The sequence below is a fragment of the Microcaecilia unicolor genome, chromosome 6 (genome assembly GCF_901765095.1).
Source record: "Microcaecilia unicolor chromosome 6, aMicUni1.1, whole genome shotgun sequence".
NCBI lineage: Eukaryota > Metazoa > Chordata > Amphibia > Gymnophiona > Siphonopidae > Microcaecilia > Microcaecilia unicolor.
In genome coordinates this window covers 275,206,439-275,229,158 of record NC_044036.1, presented here as the reverse complement: position 1 = coordinate 275,229,158, position 22,720 = coordinate 275,206,439, and the positions used below count along the sequence as shown (strand labels likewise).

Here is a 22,720-nt window from a genome sequence, read left to right as displayed (position 1 = left end):
TCACTCTTAGTCCCTACATGCGGAGTCCTACTGCAATGCCAGGGGTAAGAGCCACTACCCAGGCATTTTCTTCCTCCCCGGAAGTGGGAGTAAGTTTTCAGGACACAAATAGCAACTAACTTCTCATCTTCCACTCTCACTCCTCCTCAGTCAATCCATTTCTTTCTCTGTCTCTCACTCCTTTCCAAGTCTTCTGTTCCCCCTCTTTCAGTCATTCCGTGGAATCCATTCCCAATCTGCCATCCCAAGCTTCTTCCCTGTCACTCATCTTTTCCAACTGGCTTCTAGCTCTTTCTTCTGAATCTTATCCCTTATTTAGCTCCCCATGCCCCCTTAAACCTCCTCTCCAGCTTTTCTATTTCCACCTTCTATCATTCCTTCACAAATCCATCCCTTCCCCAGAACCTCCAAGTCCTTCACAGTTTTATACCATCTCACTACCACACTCTATCTTTCTATATCATGCCCCAAATACCGCAGGCCAACTACCACACCTTTACACGTATGCCTACCCACAAGCCTTGTCCTCAATGCCACACAGTCTTTGAATCTCCATACTCCCACCCAGTCGCAGGAATCCTCACATAATCCCCGAGTCCTTCTATGCTATTTTTCTTTGGGGGGGGGGGGGGGGGGTATGTACTTGCCTTGTGCAGTATTCTTTTCATGTAGTGATACCTTCTCTCTCATGCTCTCTAGGCTCACTCCATCTCTCTCAGCTACCATGCTTCCCACCCGTATGTGTATCCTCTTTCTTTCAACATCCATTACCCCACCAGTCACCTCTCTGCTCAATGATCAGAGTTGGTATAAGCAGAAAGAGTATAGGGATTTCCTAAGGCCATCTCTTTTCTCTGCAGCCAGCAATGGTAATGATTGTGGCCACAGGAGAGGGAACAGGATACAGTATTTACAGCCTGAGCTGATGAAAGAGGTAGAGACTGCAATGGAAGCACAGGTAGGTTCTGGAAGCACGGGTACCGACCACTAGGAGGACAGGAGGGACTAAACCTACAATATTTACAACTTGGTCTTGTGGCGACAGTCATCACTGGGAGTACAGAAAAGCAGAATTAGGGAGTGGTTATGGGGGTTTCAACTATCTGGCTTTCCTGCTTTGTGCTCTCCCCAGCTTGCAAATGCTAGTGAGTTTTAAAGAAAGCATGGGCTTGTTGTGCATTTCAAATTTTGGGTGATACACCTCCCAGCTCTGATGACACACTACAGTGTGCCGCCCATCAAGACAGAGAGGGAAAACTAACACCTTTGTAATAATGCACTGAATAGAGTGTAGCAAGATTAAGTGAGGCAAAGGAAAATGATCTGAATATAGAACTAAGGCAACTTTAATGTTCAACAGTGTCACCAGCAGCCATGACACAAAAACAGTGACTCGACATGCTACTACTACTATTTAGCATTTTTATATACATGGACATGTTTTGGCAAACAGTGCCCGTCAGGAGTCATGTAATTCTATAAATAATTTAGGGACCCTTTTACTGCAGCAGGTAAAAAGGCCCCCCCCCCCAAATAATGGCCGCCGTGAGGTAAGTTTGAATTTGCCGCGCAGTCATTTAGGGGGAAACACTTACTGTCACCCACTAAGGTGGCGGTAAGGGCTCCCATGCTAACCTAGCAGTAACCTAGCACGTGATGCTGTCTAATTACCACTGAGTAACTCCCTGCGGGGGGTGTGCTTGGGGTGGAACTACCGCTGGCACCCGCATTGGGCAGGTGGTAGTTCTGGGTTGCTGCACGGCAACCCTTTAGTAAAAGGGCCCCTAAAACATATAAACATAAATTAATACACATATAGATTAAAAAATCATTAGTTCAAACGCATATAATAGATAACACCAGCAAAATAAAAAAACAAAGCTATAAAAAGGCATCAAACAAATCAGGCTCAAGTAAAAATTAATCTGAAAAACAATGACATTTCATTCAAATGAGGGGCATGATCTATCTATATATATAAAAGGCAAGACCAACGTTCTATGAAGCCTCCAGCCGGAAGTGTGAAGCGCCAGAGATATCCGGTTTCCCCATGAGTGAAGGAAAACAGCACAGCACTAAATCCCTCTCTCTGTAACAGTGAAGGACTCAAAGGGGGAGGGGAGAGAGATGCCCTCACTCTCTCTGTAACACATACACAGAACAGCAGGAAACGTAACACTGAAGGACTGGACTCCAAGGGAGGAGGGGGAGGGAGAGAGGGCAGAGGGCAGGGACACACACTCCCACATGCACACTCTGAAGAAAACCTTGCTAGCCCCCGTTTCATTTGGATCAGAAACGGGGCTTTTTTACTAGTTAATATATAAAATGATATAGTTATAAATATGTAGTTACTGTCCATATAGAAAAGCAGAAAATTCACAAAGAACGTAAATCATCAACATATTCAATCATATAAAAGTGTTCAATTACTTGAGCCATTAAAAAATATATACACATACACACACACGACTTAAATCATTACAAATAAGTTGCATTCATAATAAAAAGTGACATACAATTCTCATTAAGAGTATATTACAAAAATATAAAATATCAGAACATAACTCAGAAGAGCGAGACCTTATAATATAAAAAACAAAAACAGTAAATGAGAGGAGACAAAGGAAATAGGCAAATTTAAACCATGTGAAACAATGGAAGGGATGGAAAAGGGAAGGAAAGAAATAAACAAAAAAAAAACAGAACAAAACACAAGGAAGCAAAAAGAAAGAGTATAAAAGGGGGAAAGGGGGTAACAGATGAAGAACAGGTAGGGATTGAAGGGAAAAATGGGGGGGGGGGGGGGAAGGAGAAAAAAGGTAGAAAAAAGAGAAGAAAGGAGTTTAAGAAGGGAAGGGGTGGGGGGGGGGAAAAGAGGGACTGAGAAGGGGAAGGAAAAGAAGGCAGAAATGGCAGAAAGGTGTGCATGCACCATCTGATATGCATATCATCATGAGTGAAAAGATGATATACCTAAAAATGAAGGGCCCTGTTTACTAAGTCATGCTAGATCCACGTTAGCATTTTTAGTACACACTAAGCATTAGCGTGCATTAACCATATAAGCACATATAATAGTTCTCTGGGCGTCAACACCATTAGTGTGTGTTAAGTTTTAGCACGCAATAAAAATGCTAACACATCTTAGTAAACAGGACCCTAAAAACATCACAGAGTGTGCTCTAAACAAATGTGAACTGAAGAGGTAGGTAAAAAAATGAGTAGAAATTAAAAATGCCAGCAGGGGTGCAAAAACTATCTGATGAAATATGATCGTGGGTTTACAACTAAATGAATAATATACAACACTTCCTATATAATAAAACGCACCTCCAACATTCTGAAGCTGACTGCATGGCTGAGGCACTCCTGTCCTCTGTATCCATCTCCTGAATTGACATCACGTACGTCTGGGTTCGTCACAAGCAGAAGTGACCAACCACACGAGGTTTCTCAGCTTCAGAATGTTGGAGGTGCATTCTATTAAATAGGATTGGTCAGTTCCTTGAAGCACAGCCAGAGCGCAGCTTCCTGCACAGTAACGCTCAGACACCAGAGAGAGGGAGGGGGGCCTGACACCAGAGGGGGGGGGGGAGGTATCTCTGTCACACACATATACTTTCTCTCTCTCACAGTCAATGTCTTTCTCTCTCACACACTCTATGTCTCACACTGTATCACATTCACTCTCTATGTACATAAGTACATAAGTAGTGCCATACTGGGAAAGACCAAAGGTCCATCTAGCCCAGCATCCTGTCACCGACAGTGGCCAATCCAGGTCAAGGGCACCTGGCACGCTCCCCAACGTAAAAACATTCCAGACAAGTTATACCTAAAAATGCGGAATTTTTCCAAGTCCATTTAATAGCGGTCTATGGACTTGTCCTTTAGGAATCTATCTAACCCCTTTTTAAACTCCGTCAAGCTAACCGCCCGTACCACGTTCTCCGGCAACGAATTCCAGAGTCCAATTACACGTTGGGTGAAGAAAAATTTTCTCCGATTCGTTTTAAATTTACCACACTGTAGCTTCAACTCATGCCCTCTAGTCCTAGTATTTTGGATAGCGTGAACAGTCGCTTCACATCCACCCGATCCATTCCACTCATTATTTTATACACTTCTATCATATCTCCCCTCAGTCGTCTCTTCTCCAAGCTGAAAAGCCCTAGCCTTCTCAGCCTCTCTTCATAGGAAAGTCGTCCCATCCCCACTATCATTTTCGTCGCCCTTCGCTGTACCTTTTCCAATTCTACTATATCTTTTTTGAGATACGGAGACCAGTACTGAACACAATACTCCAGGTGCGGTCGCACCATGGAGCGATACAACGGCATTATAACATCCGCGCACCTGGACTCCATACCCTTCCTAATAACACCCAACATTCTATTCGCTTTCCTAGCCGCAGCAGCACACTGAGCAGAAGGTTTCAGCGTATCATCGACGACGACACCCAGATCCCTTTCTTGATCCGTAACTCCTAACGCGGAACCTTGCAAGACGTAGCTATAATTCGGGTTCCTCTTACCCACATGCATCACTTTGCACTTGTCAACATTGAACTTCATCTGCCACTTGCACGCCCATTCTCCCAGTCTCGCAAGGTCCTCCTGTAATTGTTCACATTCCTCCTGCGACTTGACGACCCTGAATAATTTTGTGTCATCGGCGAATTTAATTACCTCACTAGTTATTCCCATCTCTAGGTCATTTATAAATACATTAAAAGCAACGGACCCAGCACAGACCCCTGCGGGACCCCACTAACTACCCTCCTCCACTGAGAATACTGGCCACGCAATCCTACTCTCTGCTTCCTATCTTTCAACCAGTTCTTAATCCATAATAATACCCTACCTCCGATTCCATGACTCTGCAATTTCTTCAGGAGTCTTTCGTGCGGCACTTTGTCAAACGCCTTCTGAAAATCCAGATATACAATATCAACCGGCTCCCCATTGTCCACATGTTTGCTTACCCCCTCAAAAAATGCATTAGATTGGTGAGGCAAGACTTCCCTTCACTAAATCCGTGCTGACTTTGTCTCATCAGTCCATGTTTTTGTAAATGCTCTGCAATTTTATTCTTAATAATAGCCTCCACCATCTTGCCCGGCACCGACGTCAGACTCACCGGTCTATAATTTCCCGGATCTCCTCTGGAACCCTTCTTAAAAATCGGAGTAACATTGGCTACCCTCCAGTCTTCCGGTACTACACTCGATTTTAGGGACAGATTGCATATTTCTAACAGTAGCTCCGCAAGTTCATTTTTTAGTTCTATTAATACTCTGGGATGAATACCATCAGGTCCCGGTGATTTACTACTCTTCAGCTTGCTGAACTGACCCATTACATCCTCCAAGGTTACAGAGAATTTGTTTAGTTTCTCCGACTCCGCCGCTTCAAATATTATTTCCGGCACCGGTGTCCCCCCCAAATCCTCCTCGGTGAAGACCGAAGCAAAGAATTCATTTAATTTCTCCGCTACGGCTTTGTCCTCCTTGATCGCCCAGACACTCACACACTCTCTTGGTCTCATACACTCAGTCTCACAGAGAGTCTGTGACTCACACACACTCTTGCACACACTGTATCTGTGTGAAACACACTCTCTCTCACACTGTCTCACATACACACTTGCACACACTCTCATTCTCACACACACACTCGCACCCAGACTCACTCTCTCTCTCACATACACACACACTCGCACATTCACTCTCTCTCTCTTTCACGCAGTCACTCTCACATACGCTCTCTCAAACATACACACTCCGAGGAAAGCCCTGCTAGCGCCCGTTTCATTTGTGTCAGAAACGGGCCTTTTTTACTAGTACATTTAGAAGACATTCTGCCACAATCCAAATGAGAATAAACGCGATAAACAGAAGATGCAATATGCTGTGCAATCCAAACTTAAAGAGAGGAAGGCGCCAAAAAGGAGTGTTTGAGTGTTTTCAAGCATGATAATTGGTTGATGGCACCATGGGCTTTAAAGGGCATTTGAATGTTCAGCGGTAAACATGAGTGAAATTAGGAAACAAGGGTGACTGATCTTGTTTATTAATTTGCCTTTACATATTTTCAAACACATGGATGCATGAAAACTATATACATTTGATGTCTCTCTGTTACAACAACATTGTGTATACAATGGGGGCTTATTTCTAAAGCACTTAGGGGGGTCTTTTTCTAAGCCGCAGTAGCATTTTTAGCGTGCGCTAATCATCAGCGCACGCAAAATGCTAGAGGCCCATGTAATATATGTAATGCACACGTTGTCCCAAACAATAATCCTTTAGAGAAATATTTTTAAACTTCTATATAGTATTTCTTCATAATGATATCCAAGAGTGCCATCAATATATTCTTTTATTTATATAGTTTTTATATTGTATACATTTTTTTAGGGGGATGTTCAGATTCTACTGCAGCTCACACCATACAAACTCAGCGTTCTTTTTGAAAAAATGGTTGTGGCGCAAATCGTCATTGATCCACCTATTTGTGATTTTTAAATTACTTCAATGTATCTAACTTCATGTCAAACATTTTTCAAGTCGTCAAAAAATCCCGATTAGCATGGAACATCACTTATCTTTTGGCTGGCAGCGAAATTAGAGACCACCAGTCAATCTCAGAGTTAAGTCCTGCAGGTTGTAACATAAATCAAGGATTAAGAATCAGGTCCTCACAGCACCATTGGTCCAACACTGGCTGGAGTTTCATCATCAGTTGAGTGAGATTAAATGGAGGATTTTAGATTATGTCCAGTTAGGGTGGGAGGGTGGGAACTGTTAACTGGAAATTTTCATAGTAATATATGGGCATCTATAGCATTTAGCACATGCTTATTTTTAGCAAGCACCAAAAACACTACTGTGGCTTAGTAAAAGGCCTTATTAGACTTACAAAGTTCTATAAATTACCATGAGGGGCATTTCTGATATGACATCTAAGTCCAACTTTGGATGTTTTACTAAAAACATCCAAAATTCAAGTGGGGAATATAGCCATTTTCAAAACACAAAGAGGTCTTTTTTTTTTTCTTTCAAAAACACCAATTTGGACGTTTTTGTAAGAAAAAAATCAAAATGTAGATTTATGCAACTTTTTGGATGTTTTATTCTCTTTTGAAAATGAGCCCCTATGCAACTTTGAAAGTCTAAATGCTCTGAAAATAGGCCTCCACGTGTATTATAATGCACATGAATCAAAGACCAAAAGTATCTGTGCAAATACATCAAATGTAAAATGTTTTGGAAAAAGTGCAATTACAATAGATGAATTGCACATGCTTCCTCCAGAAAAGGAAGAGAGGAATGGGGAAAAAAGGAAAAGGAAGGGGAAAGGAGGAGGGGAGGGAGGAAAGAGGGGAACAAAGAGAGATGCTTCTGTTTTGAATATTTGTTAGTAAGTGCACTCAGAAAAATACATTTGTATTACTTATGTATAGGGTTACCATTTTTGTCCTTAAAAAAAAGAGGACACTTGCCCCGCCCATGCCCTGCCCCATTTCATGCCCTCGCCCCACCCCTTGTTGCACCTCGCCCTGCCCCCTGTCACATTTTCCCCTCCCCCTGGTCACCCCCTCACCTCACCTGTCCCTGGCCCCGTCACCACCTCTCCCCTTACTCACTATCTTCCCTGGTGGTCTAGTGACTTCTTCGGGGCAGGAAAGAGCCCCCTCTTTCCTGCCCGGAGCGCTGCTCTGCATCCTGTATGCTGCCTGTGACGGTCTCGGCGAGATTCAAAATGGCTGCCGAGAATTGAAGTGGCCTCGGAAGACTTCAATTCTCGGTGGCCATTTTGAATCTCGCCGACACCGTCACAGGCAGCATACAGGATGCAGAGCAGCGCGCCGGGCAGGAAAGAGGGGGCTCTTTCCTGCCCCGAAGTCACTAGACCACCAGGGAAGATCATAAGGGGAGGGGAGGTCTGCCGATCGCCCACACGTCAGCATCACCCCGCCCATTTGTCCAGAAATCCAGACAAATGGGCAAGCTGGCCAAAATCCGTCCGGATGCCCGGACATGTCCGGGTAAATCCGGACGTATGGTAACCCTACTTATGTAGGCATTCAGTTTTAAAATTATCCCTTTAATTTTAGCATCACCTACAATTGTGTGGCTACATATGAGAAGCACTAGCCAGAAAAATATGGAAGCCGTGATTGCTGTATCCTAAATATCCTTAGTTAGTCACAAGCAACACTGAAAACATAATGAAATGCCACCTGAACACAGTGCTGAGTTCCTCATGTCTGTTGCAAATTTAAGGGGACTGCATGCTACAATATTGCTTCAAACACATTAGATTTAAATGCCAAACAAGGCAAAGAGTTCTCAGCTGCCTGATCCTACACATGAAACACATGCACGCACACATAATATCCTACAATGGGAAGTGACCAGAATAAAATCAAAACTCACAAATGCCTGTGAAAAGTGAACTCTTGGGAAACCATAAGGTGCAGAGCTCTCTAGAACAGATAAGGATAGATGCATCAAAAGGCCTGGGTTCCCATTCTCAGTACCTGATCCCCAATTTGAATGCTTTGACCTTTCAATCTTTTTTTCTTCTCAGTGACTATTATCTGTTTTCCTTTGATGTCCAAAACTGTGCTGTCTAAAGCCCTGATTAATTGTTGATACATTCCCTCCTTGTTCCTTTTGTTTTATAATATTGTTTTGGACTGCATTTCATCCTGAATGTAATTGTCTGGTTACCCAGTGCCCTTTTACATTGAATTTTATCGCTTTCTAATGAATTCCACATGCAAGAGGTTCAGCTTCCCTTTGATCTACAGGAGTTCTGCTTTAGGCATTCAGCCATTTTGCTAGATAAGGTGTTTCCAATTCTGAGTATGTTTTGTTAAGGAATCTTGCACACCACAAACAGGTACTTAAAAGCTGGCTGCCTGCAGAGGAGTCAAGGGTCAGAAGTTGAAGCCAAGAGCCTAATCACTCTCTAGGGTCATTAGAAGAACTTACTTCCCTGCAATAGAGACTGACCCTTCCTTTTCTAATGACAGACCACTAGAAAATTGGAGGCATTATTTCTCACAAAATACAGACCAAATTTATACAGTTACCGTGTTAATAGCCCAAATGAATGTAACTGTAAAACCTTTGTGTTAACAGTTGGAGTCACTCCAGCATTTCTGAGAGGGCTACCATACAGTTAACACAGAAGAAACTTCACTATCGTGTGTTATCTGCATGGCAGAGGGAGGGGCAGGGGATCATTCTATAAGAAGCCACCTAGTTTCCGTAAATGAGCAGTTTCCAACTAAGTGGTAGGCATTCACATTAGCAGAGTTTTGGCAGCGCACATAATTATGTACCTAGAGTGGAGTGGCCTAGTGGTTAGGGTGGTGGACTTTGGTCCTGGGGAACTGAGTTCGATTCCCACTTCAGGCACAGGCAGCTCCTTGTGACTCTGGGCAAGTCACTTAACCCTCCATTGCCCCATGTAAGCTGCATTGAGCCTGCCATAAGTGGGAAAGCACGGGGTACAAATGTAACAAAAAAAAAAAAAAAAGTTATAATCTATGCATGGTCTTTTGCAATCTAGGCAAGAGCATTTATACCAGCTCTGGGGCTGGTATAGGCGTCCATGCCTTAAATGTAGGCATGTTTTCAGCCACTTATGCTAGTATTCTGCAAAGAAAGATAGGCACCCACTTTTCTTTACAGAACTGGCTTCAAATAGATATTTTCCTACTGTCTAAATTTTGGCACCATTTACAAAATTACCCTCATATGAGGTAAGTCTATAAATGAGTGCCTAGAAGTAGACACCACTTGCGCGCATCATTGATGCCAATAATCGGCAGTGCTATGCGTTTATGCACTAGGTGCTTTCTACAAGATAGTTCTTAGTGCTATAGAATACAACTGCAGGGGGACATACAGGTGAGTGGGTCAATAAACAACACACATAAATTATAGAATAATATCAGATGTGCATGCTGATTGGTACACCTAGGAATGCCCTACATACACCAGTCATTGACCTAGCATTAGTGATCGTGCCTTCTTCGAAAATGGCCATTTCCTAGATGTTTTCTAGATGTTTTGAGCTTAGTGTGTCTATCTTTTTGGATCATAAAAAAAAAATGTCCAAGTGAAAAATGCACAAAATCAAGCGACTGGGATGTAGGAGGATCCAGCATTCTTAGTAGACGGGCCACAAGGACATCCCAGCAGAACAGTATGGGGAACCCTGGGGTAACTGCAGTGAACTTCACATAAAAGGTCCTAGGTACACATCTCACCAATGGGAGCCTTCCCAACACCCACCAAAATCTTACTGTACCCAACTGTGCACCACTACAATAACCCTTATGGTTGCAGATGTCACCTATATGTTGGTAGAGTGGGTTTTTGAGGGCTCATACTTTCCTCCACAAGTGTAACCGTTAGAGTCTCCTTCTCCTCAGTGCACTGCACTGACCTCTAGCCTACTCCAGAAACCTGCTTGCTGCTCTAATAGGACTCACCATAACATCTGAAGTTGTCATACAGACTGGTATGTACTGTTTCATTCACATCTTTGGGGGTGGGGGTGGGAGAGGGTCAGCGACCACTGGAGGAGTAAGTTTCTCTGATATTTTTCTTTTAAAAATATTTGTAATTTCAGCTGCAAATCTTTTAACATCATCAGCTGTTTTGCTGCAAGCATCTAGCAGCTTCTGTTTTTATACCAAATAAGTAGTAATTCATGACAGTTGGCTTCTTTATTTTTAGTTTTTCTATTTATATCTTTATTTTATTTGTATTAGTTTTTTAATACTCCTTATCCATCAACTTTATAATGCAATTCAATGTGCATTTATTATTATTCTTATCTTTGTGTACATTACTTATCAGTTGATTACATTTTAATGTAGATGTATATATTTTTTATTTGACCCCTGATACAGGCATTTTGACACCGAAACACGGCCCGTGTCAGGTCTTTACAATAAAGTCAACCTTTGTCCTGTTCTTGGAGGCCTGTTTGAGCTTTTGATTTTTTTTTCATCTGCCGGTTTATGCCACTTTTTGGACATTTTTCTCTTTCAAAAATGAGCCCCTTAGGTACTTACTATGCAGTAAGTCCTAAACTCTATTGCACTTTAATAGAAGTACCCTTAAATCTAAGGTCCTAAAAATGCTTTCTTGTCTATATAGCACTCAATAACCTAAACTGTTGACTGTCTATAGCTATGTTAAGCAAATGCCCCACAGGACCTGGGACATAAGCAAGAAGTGAGCTCAGGCCTCTTCCTGCTTTTCTACTACTGCAGTCCTAGATTCCTTTTGCTGACGAGTCCTTGTGTATGCACATACACACACTTTGGAATTGTCAGTCTTCTCCTAGGGTAATAACCACCTGGCTAAAACAGGTAAGGTCAGTGTGAGTTTCTTAAATAAAAGTTACAAGGTTTGGTTTGGACAACCAGGTTTGGTGTGGATGGCCTCTGGGCAGATTTCCACAGTTACTACTTACTACTACTTAACATTTCTAGAGCACTACTAGGGTTATGCAGCGCTGTACAGATCAACAAAGAAGGATGGTCCCTGCTCAGAGGAGCTTACAATCTAAAGGACGAAATGTCAAGTTGATGCAGTCTAGATTTCTGGGTTGTTGACCTAATGTGACTCTTTAGAAAATCACTATTGGACAGGGTTTTCCTACTAGGCCAGTTACAATGGCTGCTCCTTAGCTCAGTGAGGAGTCAGGAAGTTGCAGGAGGAGTGGCCTAATAGTTAGCGTAGCAGGTTGCAGACCTGGAAAACTGGGTTCGACTCCTGATGCTGCCTGACCGTGAGCAGTGGGTTGAGATCCTGGGAAACCAGGTTCAATTCCGTCTGCAGCTCTGTGTGACCTTGGCTGGGCAAGTCACTTAACCCTCCACTGCCCCACGTACTTAGACCGTGAGCCCACTAGGAACAGACCCAATACCTCTAAAATGAAGCTGAAAACTGCTTAGGTCTAAGCAGTATATATAAATACTGAAATGAAATCCTTGAAAGGAGAATAAATCGTGCTTCTAATTAGTGCTTCAGAAAGTACCAAACCTTCAAGAGCAGTAAGTCATGATCACTTCTACTGTCGATTAATGGCCACAAACAAGAAAACAAAACTAATATTTACTCTAACTAATGGGAACTTTTGTTGGCACCCAAACTGAATTACATTCATATTTGCTAAGCCCTAGTGATTTCCAATAACACACTAATAAACCTGAATTCACATACTGCATTTTATGACTGGTTGCTCACAGTGGAACAGCTGTAAAATAAAGCTTAATTATGGGAAGTTTCTTACACTACACAAAAGTGAGACGTGCCAGTGTGACATATGACTGGCAGGGCCGCCGAGAGACTGGGCCGGGCCCGGGGCAAGGCCGTCCCCGAGGTCGCTGTCACTACCCCCGGCCGCCGCAGTCCCCCCCCCCCCCCCCCCCCCCTCTGTCCGCTACCGGGCCCAGCCCCTGCATTGAAATCATCACAGCACCTCACCTGTCACCTCGCTCCATGACTGAAAGCGTAGCAGCAGCAGATCGGATTCACCTCCCTTCGGGCCTTCCCTCCCTGTGTCCCGCCCTTGCAGAAGTTACATCAGATGAGAGCGGGACACAGGGAGGGAAGGCCCGAAGGGAGGCAAATCCGATCTGCTGCTGCTGCACTTTCAGTCACAGAGCGAGGTAACAGGTGAGGCACTGTGATGATTTCAATGCAAGGGGCCGGGCCCGGTGGCAGACGAAGGGGGGTGGGTGGGGACTGCAGCGTGGCGACCTCAGGGACGGGACCGAGGGCGAGTGAGCTCGGGGACTGTGGCGCCGGGCCCTACTTGGAGGCCCGGGCCCAGGGAAATTTGTTCCCCCTGCACCCCCCCCCCCCCCCTCTCGGCGGCCCTGATGACTGGAGTCTTTAGTTTGGTTGGTAGTGTGGTCCCACACTTTACTGTCCTATTATTCTACTACATAGCAATCAGAAACACCATCCTGTGTTAAGAAGAAATGCTTTCATCACTTTAATTACATGTTATTCTGACCTGAGACCAACCCCATACAGCCCAATTCTGACACGCAAGTTTATAGGTCTGGTAGAATCAGTCGTTTGGTTACAATGTAGCAGTTGGGCTTCTAAAACTGCCTGCCAAAAATAACCAAAGATGTTAATACTATTTACAGACAATAAACTAAGAAGCTCTTTCATCCAAACACGAGAGGCTACACTGTGAGATATATTTTCCTAAACTCTCTTCTAGTAGTAACTTATGCAAATGATACCACAAAAGACTTTGAATGTTCATTAAAGAAGAGAAAACCAAAAGCTTTCATGTCTTTGTCTTTTTTCTCTACAAAACCTATATTTTTAATTGCTTTAAGCTTTTATCTCCTTTGCCCTTGGAACTCCCATTCCTCTCCCAGAAACCTTCCTCAAGTTGTCCTCTCATGAAGACAATCAATGATTTAAACCTGCAAATACTATCCAAGAGAAGAACTATGCATTAGAAGACAGATATAGTTTCACACTTTGGAACTGCTTTGCCTACATTTCATCATTTAGAATTATGATTTAAAATGATAGGGACCAAAGCACTAAATTGTGTTAACTGTATTATAAACATTAACATAAGTGTTTGACATGTTAATGACACTGTTAATGTATAACCCATGTTAACGAAGTAATGAGGTTCAAAAGTATGCAACTAACACTGCTTCATGCCCTTATGAACTCACACCTTGACTACTGTAATGTGGTCTATGTTGGGATCATTTTGCTTTGATTAAATGGCTTCAATCTGTACATATTACTGCCATCAGGATGCTCTCTTATGCACACAAATCTGATCATGTTATACCCTGGCTTTTTCAATATCACTTGCTTCCCATTCATTTTAGGATTCAATTTAAGATTTTTATTCTTGCTCACGAAGCTCTGTATGCTGGCTTCCTTCTTTATTTATAATCTCTAACCATGCCATATACTCCAGCAATAGGCAGTGGAATGGGACAGACCACAGGGGCCAGAGCCCCCCAACATTTTGGCAAACACAGCATCAGCAAATAGTGAGCTTAGATGTGGGGCTGGAAATTGATTGGTTTGGCCCTTACAACCAAAAAGATGTTCTGCTGCCCCTGACTCCAGTCCAGCATCTCATGAGCTCCAATTATCCCTAGAAACAAGCAAAAACTGGGAAACAGACCAAGCAAACCGGAGACAAGCAAGGAATCTTTAAATCGCTTGGAAAGAGTTTATTGATGATAACTCTACACAGTACCGTATTCAACTCACAATCCAAAAGTATATTCCTTCAGGACGAGCCATCGGTACCTTTATTTATATTTTCATAAATTGCATTAAATAAATTCTTAGCAAAAAGGCATAAAACCAGTGGTTCCCAAACCTTTTCTGGGGGCTCTCTAGCCAGTCAGGTTTTCAGGATACCCACAATGAACATTCATGACAGAGATTTCATGCACTTCCTCCACTGCACAGTTTTGAGAACCACTGACATAAACATTATTTTTTTTATCAGTTACAAAGGAAATCATGTTCTCAGTAAAGTTATTCCTTCTGCTGTCTGACATGAAATGAGAACAATACACAGATCATCTGTTTCTTGTTTTTTTAAGCATCACTGGTAATTAACAAAAGCATTTTCAAGACCAGCCAATGTCAGCATCCACTTAACAAGTTATGTCATCAAGTAACAATGTCAAAGCAACTATATGTACGCAATCCATCCTGTACACTTCATTGACCTCATCACAACCCAAACTTATTTTCCCTTTGTTCTTACAAGGAACAGTACACATACATGGATATACGGTCACACATACAGTATGATTTATTATTATTTAAAACAATTTATGTCCTATTAAAGTAGCACAACCTTAAAACCTGTGTACAGTACCAATTTATTCTAATTAGGATACAAGAGGGGAGTTTTCACCACAGAGTTTTAATTACATTTCATTACTTTCTGAAAAGAAAATACTAAATAAATCATACAATATACCATATAATCTTAAGGCTCTTTGTATTAGTCTAATATCCCTAGAACCTCAACAAGTTTTAATTAATTAAACAACTCAATAATACCAAGCTATAGACAGAAGTCCAGCAGCGAGAAGGGTGCTATACAGTCTTTTGTACTAAGTGTCACATGTATAATTATCTCCCAGCTGGTGAGAGGTTATATGTGTGTGTTCGATGCACAGAGCTCCTAGCTGTCAGAGAAAGAGTCCATTCTCTTGAGGTTAGGGTAACAGATTTGGAGGATACATAGAGGAGACCTACAAGGATGTTGCAGAGAAGTCCCACCTCCAGTCTGGCAGCCCCTGTGCTGTCTTGGAGCAGAGAGGTCTCCTAAAAGGAAGGCATCTTTGAATGTAATTGGGTGAAAGATCATTGTGCGAGTTCCAGTCAAGCTTCCAGTCAACTGGTGGTGTTCAAATATATTTCCCCTGAAGCAGTGTGGTCAGTGAAATGGAGCACTATTGATGGACATTTTGAAGATAAGTGCTTTTGTTTAAAGGTTTTATATGACTTTAAAGCACTAGGGGGCCCTTTTACAAAGCCGTGGAAGGGCTAACGCGTGGGTAGCACGTGCCAAATCAGCACTACTACCAGGGTAGCGAGTTCACCCAGCAGTAATTTCAAGTTTCGTGTTCGCCAAATCCCACAGTAGAAAATATTTTTCTACTAGGGGGTGTTCCTGGCGGTAATTGGCAGTGCGGACATGTTGGTACGCACTGCATGGTTACCATGTGGTTAGCATGTGAGCTCTTACAGCTAAGTCAATGACTGGCAGTAAGGGCTCAGGTCGTAAATAAGCGCAAGCTAGTTTTAATTTTTGTGCACGCCCATATCCCAGCACATTAAAAATGGCCTTTTTCCCAGCCATAGTAAAAAGAGGCTCAGCACACGCCTGTATGTTTGGTATAAGTTTGTGACTGGATGATGACAACTATATAATATTTTTGCTTTATTTCTGCACTGTTTAGGAACAAAGTGTGAAGTATTTGTTATGAAGATACATGATAAGGTTATTTTTGCAGAGTTTTTTTTATCTGACCAATGATTAATGCGAGCTACCCTGTATGAAGGCAGTATCTAGTTGCCAGTAGGGTTAGTCTCTTTTTTGTCTGAGGTCTTTTTTCTCCACATTTTTTAGTAGTCCTTTTAGTCCCCTCTGGTAATGTTGATTTCAGTTACTCCAATATTGACTAGATAAATATTACATCAGGGAGTACTAGGGAGGTAAAGTTCCTTGATGTAATAAATGACTGCTTCTTGGAACAACTGGTTCATGAAACGACAAGAGGGGAAGCTATTTTAGATCTAGTCTTCAGTGGTATGCAGGGCATAATACAAGAGGTAACGGTGTGGCGTCCATTGGGAAGCGGTGATCATAATATGATCAACTTTGAGCAAATATCTGGAGTGAAGTCACAAAGGAAAGCTACTGTAGCCGCATTTAATTTTCGAAAAGGGCGACTGACAAAATGAGGAAAATAGTTGAATACCATCTTGGAAACCCAGACCAGATGTATTCCATGTATTTATAAAGGTGGAAAGAAGAGCAAACAACAGCCAGCATGGTTAAAATGTGAAGTGAAAGAGGCTATTAGAACCAAAAGAACATCATTCAAAAATGGAAAAAAAGACCCGAATAATGACAATAAGAAGCAACATAAGCGCTGACAAGTTAGATGCAAACATTGATAAAGAAGGCTAAAAGAGAATATGAAGAGAAACTTGCAGAGGCAAAAACTCACAGTAACAACTTTTTCAGGTACATCAGAAGCAGAAAGCCTGGATTTGCAGGACAATCAGATCATTAAGGAGCAAAAGGGGCACTCAGGGAGGACAAGGCCATAGTGGAGAGACTGAATGAATACTTCATCAGTCTTTACAGAAGAAGATGTAAAAGATGTACCTGTACCAGAAATGGTTTTCAAGGGTGACAATGTGGAGGAACTGAAAGAAATCTCACTGTACCTGGATGATGTACTGAACCAAATTGATAAGTTAAAGAGTGATAAATCACCTGGAATGGATGGCACACACCCTAGGGTACTGAAAGAACTCAAACATGAAATTGATAATCTGCTGTTAGCGATTTATAACCTGTTGTTAAAAACATACGTAATACCTGAAGATTGGAGGGTGGCCAATTTTTTTAATTGGGTTATAGGGGTGATCCAGGAAATTACAGACTGATAAGCCTGACTTCAGTACTTGGGAAAGAATAAAATTACGGAACATATACACAATGGGACAGAGTGAGAGTATGAATTCAGCCAAGGGAAGTCTTGCCTCACCAACCTGAAGGTGTGAATCAAGATGCCGACAAAAGTGAGCCGGTTGATCTAGATTTTCAGAAAGATTTTGACGAAGTTTCTCATGAGAGACTCTGGGGTTCATTTCAAAAGAGAGAAACATTCAAAAAATGGCATAAATCTGCCATTTTTCTCACAAAAATGTGCAAATTGGTATTTTCAAAACCAATTTTTAGATGTTTTTCTATGGAGTCTATCAGAAGTGCATTCAAATCACAAGGAGGCATGTCAGGGGCGTGTTAAAAATGCCCAGATCCAGCCCTTAAAACTTGGACATTTTTCAGCCATAATGAAACAAAACAAAACCATCCAGGACTAAAACTAAGACGTTTTGAGATAGACCTGTTTTTATAACGAATAAGGCACAAAAGGTATCCTAAATGACAGGATAACCACTGGAGGAAATCAGAGATTACTTCACCTTACTCCTCCAATGTCACTGACCCTCTCCCACTCCCCTAAAAATGTGATTAAAAACATTACTTACCAGCCTCTATGCCAGCCTCAGATGTAATACTCAGGTCCTTTAGAGCAACATGCAGGTAGGTCCCTGGAGTAGTCTAGTGCTGGGTGAAGTGCACATAAGAACACAAGAACATAAGAGTAGACATACTGGATCAGACAAGTAGTCCATCTAGCCCAGTATACTGTTTTCCAAACAGTGGCCAAGCCAGGTCACAAGTACCTGGCAGAAACCCAAATCATGACAACACTCCAAACTACAACATAGTGTAACACAGTAAATGACGGCAGATAAGGACCTGAATGGTCCATCCAGTCTGCCCAACAAGATAAACTCATTTACATGGTATGTGATACTTTATATGTATACCTGAGTTTGATTTGTCCTTGCATTTCTCAGGGCACAGACCATAAAAGTCTGCCTAGCACTGTTCTTGTACTAAAAGTTCTGAAACTAACATCGAAGCCCCTTAAAATTTACACTCCAGCTCACCATATCTATTCAGTTATGATCAAATCCCAGGTCAAGCAGTTGCTTCCCATGTCTGTCTCAATAGCAGACTATGGACTTTTCCTCCAGGAATTTGTCCAAACCTTTTATAAACCCAGAAACAATAACTGTTGTTAATATATCCTCTGGCAAAGAGTTCCAGAGCTTAACTATTCGTTCAGTGAAAAAATATTTCCTCCTATTTGTTTTAAAAGTACTTCCATGTAACTTCGAGTGTCCCCTAGTCTTCGTACTTTTGGAATGAGTAAAAAAATCAATTTACTTCTACTCGTTCTACACCACTCAGGATTTTGTAGACCTCAATCATATCTCCCCTCATCCGTCTCTTTTCAAAGCTGAAGAGCCCTAACCTCTTTAGCCTTTCCTCATTCAAGAGGAGTTCTATCACCTTTATCATTTTGGTCGCTCTTCTTTGAACCTTTTCTAACTCCGCTATATCTTTCTTGAGATACGTCTACCAGAACTGAATGCAATACTCAAAGTGCAGATGCACCATGGAGCGATACAAAGGCATTAAAGTATTTTTTGTCTTATTTACCATCCCTTTCCTATAATTCCTAGCATCCTGTTTGCTTTCTTGGCTGCCGCTGCACACTGAGTAGAAGATTTCAGCGTATTATCTACAACGACACCCAGATCTTTTTCTTGAGCGCTGACCCTCAAGGTGGACCCTATAGAACTGTGTTTATTGGTCTTCACCTATTGTCTTAATATTATTTTTATATTTTCTTTATTGCAGAACAGGTCACTAAATAATTACATTATCACTTGGCATTCTTTTGACTCAGGGCCTTCTATTATCACTTTAATAATACAAAACAAATGTGTCAGTGGGAATTACTAGAATATTTAAAAGCTGATATGAAATTCAGCTAAAGAAAGGTTTGTTTTTCTGAATGGAAACTATCCAACAGGTGCTGAGAGGTGCCAGCCTGTATTAATTCCAGACACATGATGAAATAGACTTTCAGCCAAGCAATAAATCACAGAGATCACCAAAATTTATGATGGTTCTTAACTTTTAGAACTACAGAATGCCTAAGGCTTGTAAAATAGCGAAGAAAGCACCACCATGATTGATTCTAAGGAATAATGCAATGGGTAAAATCCTGATGATATTTAAGACCCTTGAGAAACTTACTACCATTATATAAGTTAAAATACTACCTAAATCTATGTAGCTGCCAAGATTTAGGTAGCAAGAATGCATGTATGTTCCGATATTCCAGTCATCTGCACATGTTATGTGAACACATATGCAAGTAAATAAACAGATTCTGGTTACACACTACACATCAATATTCAATAGCGTATACTTTGCAGGTTGGCATTTGGCCTGAGCATGGGCAGAGCACACATTTATATGCATAGATTAGGAAATAATATAATCTACATGCTAGTAGTTACACCAGCTCTATGGCTGATCTTAGCACCAGCACCTAAAATATGGGGATGTATTTGACCTCTTATGCTAGTAGGCACCTACTTTTTTTTTTTTTTTTTACATAACAGACTCCAAACAGGCATGGTCTTAGTGCCTTTAAAATAGGTACTCATTTATAGAATTAACCCTAAAAGATTAATTTTATAATTTATTTATTTATTTTATTTATTTGTTACATTTGCATCCCACAGTTTCCCACCTATTTGCAGGCTCAATGTGGCTTACATAGTACCGTAAAGGCGTTCGCTAATTCCGGTATGAACAAATACAGTAATGTTGTGGTAGAATAAGGTTCGTGTGTACAGACACATTAGGGAATCGTAGAGAGGAAGAGAATTGTAGAGAGGTAGAGTTATTATATGTCCATTACTAGCTTTGGTTTCGTTGTGTTGCAGGGTACAGACATTTAAGTTGGGTCGGTAGGGTATGCCTTTTTGAACAGGTTAATTTTTAATGATTTCCGGAAGTTTAGGTGATCATAAGTTGTTTTCACGGCTTTTGGTAATGCGTTCCATAGTTGTGTGCTTATGTAGGAAAAGCTGGATGAATAGGTTGATTTATATTTGAGTCCTTTGCAGCTTGGGTAGTGGAGATTTAGGTATGTTCGTGTTGATCCTGTTGTGTTTCTGGTTGGTAGGTCTATGAGGTCTGTCATGTATCCCAGGGCTTTGCCGTAGATAATTTTATGAACCGGGGTGCAGATTTTGAAAGCAATACGTTCTTTGATTGGAAGTCAGTGCAGTTTTTCTCGGAGGAGTTTGGCGCTTTCAAATCGCGTTTTACCAAATATAAGCCTGGCTGCTGTGTTTTGAGCGGTCTTAAGTTTCTTTATAATTTGTTCTTTGCATTTTTCATGCATGAAGGCCTTTTCATATGCATATAAGGACTTTTATAAGATCACTCCAGGGGTCACTCGTATAAAACTAAGCACAGTGACAGGCAGGCACACAATTCTATGTGACCTGCATGTAAACATGTTCTGGGTGAAGTTTGGGCACAGTTGAAGTTTATGTGTATAGTTTATATAACACATTTACGTACACATATTTTACATGCTAATCTTTATGCCTGCCCCCAAGCAGACATAAGTGTCCGTCATTTCATTTTAGCTGTGATTTCTGCTGGTTTATCCCTAAGCTAAAAATAGGCTCACTCTTTACCTCTAAACATAGGAGACCCGTTATTAAATTACCCACCCAATGCTGTTTCCTTTTTTTTCAATGACATCTGTTATGTTGACTAATGAGAAACATTCATTGAAGGTTAAGTTATGCTGGGCAAGTAAAACAGACCTCTCTAAAAAGTTTGCTATCTGTTTGTAAAAGGAAATAACAAGATTGGAATTTATATAAATTACCGTAATAGTGTTAATGATGTCTGACTGTCAACAGCATCTCAAAATAGCTTGGGCTCATGCTTTTAAAAATCACTGCATGCAGCCACATCTGGGATGGATATCACGGCAATAAATTTTGATGGTTGGGAAAAGCAAGGCAACTTGTTTGGAGAAGAGAAAGGACAATTTGTTCTTCTGGTGAAAGAGCTGCACTGGTGATAAGAATGGGACCAAACGTTTCCTGTAACATAGAACAATCACTGATAGGAGGTAACAGCAGCCTAGACACTAGAGTCCAGCATATACAAAGAACAGTTTACTTGTGCGAATGTCCTAAAATATATTATAAACTGATCTGAAAAAATTACAAGTGTGAGCATGTAAAATGAATATGTTCACACCTATGAAGGAAAGCATGTCAGATACAAATAACATTTTACATGATGTATGTTATTTCAAAATGTCTTTATTAGGTCATCAATTTATTTATTTATTAGGATTTATTTACCGCCTTTTTGAAGGAATTCACTCAAGGCGGTGTACAGTAAGTTGCACAAATAACATAGCATAACAACATAAAATAATAATATGCAAAGTGTCTCAAAGACATAATTCGCATAACTACGGATGACTATTTTAACCCCCCCCCCCCACACACACACACAGCCTACCCCTTCTCAACAAATACATCATATCTAAACAAACAATGTGTATCACTATAAAGCAGCAAGGAAGATAGAGTCCCAACCTCAGAAGCAAGTGCAAAACTAAACATCCAAACCATTCAGTATAGCAGATAAGCAAAGTAGTTATACATCATCCCAGCGTGTTAAAAAAACACTTCTTAGCTTTCTGGCCTCTCAGGAGAGCAGTCATTTTCTCCATTTACAACAATTCATGCATTTGATTGCACCATAGAGTTAAAGTAGGTGGTTCTCATGTAAGCCGCTGCAATAGTATACAATGCATTGTAACCACACAGGACTACCCTCCACTATATCAACCATTTGTTTCAAAAGACTTTGTCAAGGAACTGCATTCCAGTTCCGATGATTTATAGTACTCGGGTGCTTCCACTAAGTAGTCCAAAAAGATGAAATCTAGGGGCAATCCCAAACACAATGTTTAAAGTAGAAGCTGGGAGGGCACATTTAGGACAAGCCCCCATCAGTGGGGAAACCCCATCCTTTTAGCCTGATCTGGGTGGATAAACATACAAAGAAGAAATTTGTAATGAAGCATTCTCTCACATAACTGTAAATTGTCTCCCAATACAGGACAATTACGGAGCTGGCTTTCACACAGTCAATAGAGTACTCCCCAAAATTCATTTGCCATTTAATGCAATTGGTTGAAACAGTTGAGAGCTGAGAATCTTTTTTAGCCCCTCATAATATCTGCCCACGCGGAGAGGCCAAAGTTTGTCAAAAGCATGTTCCTGGAAGTTCGCTCGATAACGCCTTGTGAGATCGAAGACATAATGTTGCAGCTGCATATTGGTATACCAATCTTGGGTACACAAACTGTAAGTGGCTCAAATGTGCTCATATGATAGAAGTTTAGGTTCAGTTTTCTTGAGCAGAGCTGATAACATTACCATTCCCTGGGT

At 41.4% G+C, this 22,720-nt stretch overlaps 1 protein-coding gene across 3 annotated transcripts in view; it reads right to left on the bottom strand.

Moving 5' to 3' along the window:
* The window catches only part of RALGPS1 (Ral GEF with PH domain and SH3 binding motif 1), a 777,507-nt gene that overhangs the window by 288,636 nt on the left and 466,151 nt on the right, over positions 1-22,720 (bottom strand). The window lies entirely within an intron of this gene.